The sequence below is a fragment of the Cetorhinus maximus genome, chromosome 2, assembly GCF_964194155.1.
Source record: "Cetorhinus maximus chromosome 2, sCetMax3.hap1.1, whole genome shotgun sequence".
NCBI classification, from domain to species: domain Eukaryota; kingdom Metazoa; phylum Chordata; class Chondrichthyes; order Lamniformes; family Cetorhinidae; genus Cetorhinus; species Cetorhinus maximus.
The window spans coordinates 22,877,974-22,883,973 of record NC_135880.1 but is presented as its reverse complement, the minus strand read 5'-3'; positions in this window follow the sequence as shown (position 1 = coordinate 22,883,973).

The window sequence follows — 6,000 nt, the reverse complement described above, 5'->3', positions numbered from 1 at the left end:
CCACAGTATTTATATGGCTAGTCCAGTTCAGTTTCTGGTCAATGGTACCAGGATGTTGATAGTGATGGTAGTGCCATTGAACATCAAGGGGCGATGGTTAGATTCTTTCATTGGAGATGGTCATTGCTTGGCACTTGTGTGGCATCAATGTTACTTGCTACTCGTCCACCCAAACCTGGATATCGTACAGATCTTGCTGCATTTGGACATGGACTGCTTCAGTATCTGAGGAGTTGCAAATGGTGATTAACATTATACAATCATCAGTGAACATCCCCACTTCTGACCTTATGATGGAAGGAAGGTCATTGATGAAGCAGCTGAAGATGATTGGGCCCAGGACATTACCCTGAGGAACTCCTGCAGTGATGTCCTGGAGCTGAGATGATTGACCTCCAACCACCACAACTGGCTCTTTGAAAGAGCGGTTGTGCTTAGCCCCAGCTTTTTGTCTACAACCCTGTAACTTCCTCATCCTTAACTAGCTGTCCAATTCCCTTTTAAGATTATCTTTTTATCAACTTCCACCACTTTCTCAGGTGTAGTGGTTCCAAATCCTTGGAACTATGACTTTTGGCTGTTCCCCTGCACCTGCTTGATGATATCCTTTGCCTAGGCACGAGGGAGGCAACAAACCATTCTAGAATCATATCTGTGGTATAGACAGGAACACCTGTCTCTGCCCACAACCATCAATTTCCATGTGGCTACTGTAATTCTACTGTCTCCACCCCCCACCCCTCCCCTCTGCCCCACCACCCCCACCCCGTCGTGCGCAGTTGAATTCCTTGTGGTGCTGGGGATTTGATTCTTACTGCATTTCTCCAAGGAGTAGTCACCCTCCCCAGTTCTCCCAGCTGAAAACTGGTTTGCGAGAGCCACTAGCTTTGGGGATTCCTGCACTACCTGTGTCTTCCTCCTAAACTGTCTGGTGGTCGGCCATTCCCTCACCACCTGCACCTTCCGTAGAAACTGGAAACTCTGACTCCCAGATGCACTGCAGTGACTCTAGATGGTCCTCAGGCTCTGAAACCTGGAGTTTGAGCAACTGGCAGCACTTACTGGACACACCCAGGATGATTGGCATCTCCTTGAGTTCCCACACTGAACAGGATGTGTGTGCAACAGGATCCTGCTGGCTTGCTATAGTAGTTAATTCACTGACCTCTAAATCACTTGACCATTCAAACACTTGGCGCTGAACTCTAAAACTCTAACAAATTTAACACCTAAGACACTGTTCTATGAAATTCTAAGAGGCTGGTCTCTAAAAAAAACTGACCTCCGAAAGACTGAGATGGTAAATAAAATAAAAGAAAAGGACTGTTACATAATAACTATGGATATAAATTATAGTGGAAATTAACATTAAGTGAATTTCAACAGTGAAAAATAATTCATTTAATTTTAAAAAGTCACTGTGGTCTGCTGCTCGCCAAACCACTCCATCAAAATCTAAGTGGAGAAAGAAACAGAGTTAATGTTTCGAGTCTTTATGACCCTTCTTCAGAGCTAAAGAGAAGTAGAAATGTGCTGAAATGTATACTGTTTAAGGGGGGGTGGAGTAGGTGAAGCTGGATAGAGGGCCAGTGATAGGTGGGGGCTAAGGAGAGATTGACAGAGATGTCATAGACATAGACAATGGAGTGTTAATGGTAGCAGTAAGGGCTAAAGAAGATGCTGATAGTGGCATAAAGGTAAGAAAGCAGGATGTATTAGAGCAGAACAAGGGTAAGCAATCTGTGAAAGAACAACATGGAACAAGTAACAGATAGTCCTTTTGGGTGGGGGTGGTGTGGGGTGGGGTGGGGTGGGGGGTGGGGGCGGTAGTACATTATCTGTAGCACTGCATCCAGTTCTGGGCACCATACCTGAGGAAGGATGTGGAGACATTGGAGAGAGAGTACAGAGGAAATTCACAAGAATGATTCCAGGGATGAAGAACTGTATCTATGAGGAAAGATTGGAGAGGTTGGGTCTGTTTTCCTTGGAGAAAAGAAGGCTGAGAAGAGAAAAAGGTTTTCACCCAGAGGGTGGTTGAAATCTGGAAAGAACTTCCTGAAAGGGTGATGGAGGCAGTTTCAGTCGAGGTATTCAAAAAGGAATCGGATTGCTATCTGAAAAGAAAGAATGTGCAAGGTTATAGGGATCAGGCAGGGGAGTGGGACTAGGTCAGATGTGCTTTCAGAGAGCCAGTGCAGACTCAATGGGCAGAATGGCCTCCTTCGGAACTGTAAAGATTCTGTGATTCTGATTCTTCGCCTGCTTGCAAGCGACCTCTTGGTTCTCTAAACTTCTCACATAATAGGTATTGATACAAAGCCTCGAGCAAAGACATTCAACTCCCAGGGATCCCAAACAAGATTAAAAAAGTGCAATAATATTTGCAAACATCACATGATAAGGAGCTTTGCAATTAATCCTCCAGAAAGACATGAACTCAGAGTAAGCAACCCTACTGAAAAAAGACTTGCATTTATATAGCACTTTCAAGGACCTGAAATAGTAAAGTCATAATAGCCAGAGTAACAAAGAATCATAGAATTACTGCACAGGAGGAGGCCATTCGCCCCATCGAGTCCATGATGGCTCTCTGTAGAGCAATCCATTCAGTCCCATTTCCCTGCTCTATCCCCGTAGCCCTGCAAGTTTATTTCCCACAAGTGCCCATCCAATTTCCTTTTGAAATTATTCATCATCTCTGCTTCCACCACCCTTGTGGGCAGCGAGTTCCAGCTCATTCCCACTTGCTGCTAAAAATGTTCTTCTTCACATTCCTCCTGCATCTTCTGCCCAAAACCTTGAACCTGTATCCCCCTAGTCCTTGAACCATCATCTAATTATCTTTGTTCTTTGTTCTGAAGAGAGTTCCTTGACCTGAAATGCTGGCCGGAATCTTCTGCCCGACCCTGTGGTGAATTTGGTGGTTGAGGACATTTAATCAGGTGGGAGGGTGACTAGTGGGGACCGCACCACCTTCCTGCCTCCACCTCGATTAAGTGCATGGCGGGAAGGCTTGTGGACAGCCTTCGGGTTCCACTGCCAATAGGCCCTTAAGTGGGCAATAAATGCCCAGTCATGGTCTTCATCCACTGCCACAGGCTGGGGGCTCACCATGCAGGGAGCACAACAAACAAACCGATGTAGGTTTACTTGTGGGTTTCCAGGGAGGAGAGACCCCTCATTCGAGGGCACTTAGTGTCTGATCGAGGGACCTGGCATCGGATAGGGGTGCCCGCTGAGAGCCACCCTTTGCCCCTGCTGCTGACCCCGTGATTCCCTTCCCACCATCATTCATCTGTGGCCTGAGATCCAGTGACGATAATGGCCTCGGGTGGGTGTCTTCCTTCCCTGGGTCCTTGATCTCGGGGGAAAGTCTGCCGCTGGCCTGTTAAGTGCCTGAGTGGCACATGATGAGGCGGGCCTTCCCGAGAAGAGGCGACGCGGCGCTCTCACTGGCTGTCCAGCATACGGCTGAGACCCTCTGTCATCTCCACAAGGTTCTGGCCATTAACTCTGTTTCTCTCTCCACAGGTGCCGCCAGAGTGCTGACCATTTCCAGCATTTTCTGTTTTCATTTCCGATTTCCAGCAACTGGTGTGTTTTGCTTGTTTTTTAATCTGACTTGAAAATATATCGCCGTCCCTTCACTGTCGCTGGGTCAAAATCTTGGAACTCCCTCCCTAACAGCACTATGGATGTACCTACACCACATGGACTGCAGCGGTTCAAGGAGGCAGCTCACCACCACCTTCTCAAGGGCAGTTAGGGATGGGCAATAAATGCTGGCCTAGCCAGGGAAGCCCACACCCTCTGAATGAATAAAAGAAATCTAACCTATCCAAACCTGCCGTAACCTTGTACACCTCCATCAAATCTCCCCTCAATCGCATTTACTCCGAGGAGAACAACCCCGGTTTCTCCAGCTTGGCCTTGTAACTAAAATCCCTCATCCCTGGAACCATTCTGGTAAATCTCCTCTGTACCCTCTCAAGGACCCCATGTTCTTCCTAAAGTCTGGTGACCTGAACTGGAAGCAATGCTCTAGCTGTAGCCTAACCAAGGCTTTAAAAAGATTCAGCATAACTTCCCTGCTTTTGTCCTCAATGCCCCTATTTGCGAAGCCCAAGGTATGCTTTGCTAGCCAATTTCTCAACATGTCCATCCACCTTCAAAGATGAATGCCCAGCATCCCCAGGGCAACATCTCCCCCCGTCGGGTGGGATGTGCGGGAGCGGCCATGGGCGGGCAGTTTCCTGATCGGCGCCCCCAGTCGAGGGCACACCATCATTTTATGTGGACGGGCCAATTAAGGCCCACCCAGTGTGACGTCCACCAGGAAGTGCTAAGCATTCCCTGTGTGGGTGGGGGGGTGATTCCCTGAGCCGGGATTGTGCTCGTTCGCGTATGCACGTGAAAGAGTGCACAGATCTCCTTGAGGCAAAGTGCTGCCTCAGGGAGATTGGCTCAAATGTGAAAAGCAGTTTAAACAATAGAAAAAATTTCGCTGCCATGTCCCCTCATGTGTCACTGTCACATGAGATGGGACATGTCCATAACTTTTATTTTAAAATATTCTGAAAGTTTAAAATCTATCATGAAACCTCATCCCGCCCTTGGATGAGGTTTCATGTTTTTTAAGATGCCCGCCTAGGCTCCCAGCCTGCCCGCCAACCTTAAGGTTGGACGGTCAGGTCCATTAATGATTTCAATTACTCTTTAATGGCCTTAATAGGCCATTGACAGGTTGGCGGGCATGCAGCCGACTCAGCTGCACGCCCGCTGACCTGAAAATGTAAATGACGTAGGGTGACGTCGGGACGCCCGCCCAACATCACCCCGCATCATTTTACACATTGACAAGCGAACCCCGCCCCCGCTCGCCGACCAGAAGATGCAGCCCCAGGTCTCTCTGCCCTGTACGTTCTTTAGAACTGTTGTTATAATCCCAGATGACGTTACTGCTGGACAAGCCCGATCCCAGGGTGGAACCCAGCTTGATAGATCCTAACTTTTATTTATTTGTTTAGTTACATGGTGAGTAGCTACTGAATAGGGTCACCAGAGTTGGCTAATAAACTCTGAACAAAAGAAAAAAAAAATTATTAACCAAGAAAAGATGAACGATATTACAATACACCTTCACCCTCAACTATACTTTTACAGATATATACAGATTTGTAAGGATAAAGCAAATTACAAAAAACTATCTTATACTCTAATGTTCACAGTAAGTACAGTCCACATAAACCAATTGGCAACCTGTGGTCAGACACACCACAGTTGAAACCAAGTGACAGATGCCACCCCGACAGATGCTATGGATCTCCCTTGAACTCCCCCCAGACACTTGTTACATGGTTAGCCAACCACTGAACTCCGTCTTTCACATGAGGGTTTCAAATCTCCACTTTCCAAGAACTTGTTTTGGAATCTTCCCCCAAACCGACGCTTTCTCTCAAATAAAAACAGAATTACCTGGAAAAACTCAGCAGGTCTGGCAGCATTGGCGGAGAAGAAATCAGTTAACGTTTCGAGCCTTCATGGCTCTTCGGCAGAACTGAAGCATAGTTAGAAGAAGGGAGAAATATAAACTGGTTTAAGATGGGTGGGGGGGCGGGGGGGGAGAGAGACGTTGAGGGTGTGGTGATTGTGGAGATGAGCAGATAATCAAAAGATGTCACAGACAAAAGGGTCAAAGAGGTGTTGAAGGTGGTGATATCTGTCTAAGAAAAGTGCTAATTATAGGTGGGGAAAGAAGAATCTATATAAATTATTGAAAAAAAAAGCCGGGGGGGGTGGGGGGGAGAAACGGGGTGGGGATGGGGGGAGGAGGAGTTTAAGATCTAAAGTTGTTGAATTCAATATTCAGCCCGGAAGGCTGTAAAGTGCCTAGTCGGAAGATGAGGTGCTGTTCCTCCAGTTTGCGTTGGGCTTCACTGGAACAATGCAGCAAGCCAAGGACAGACATGTGGGCAAGAGAACAGGGTGGAGTGTTAA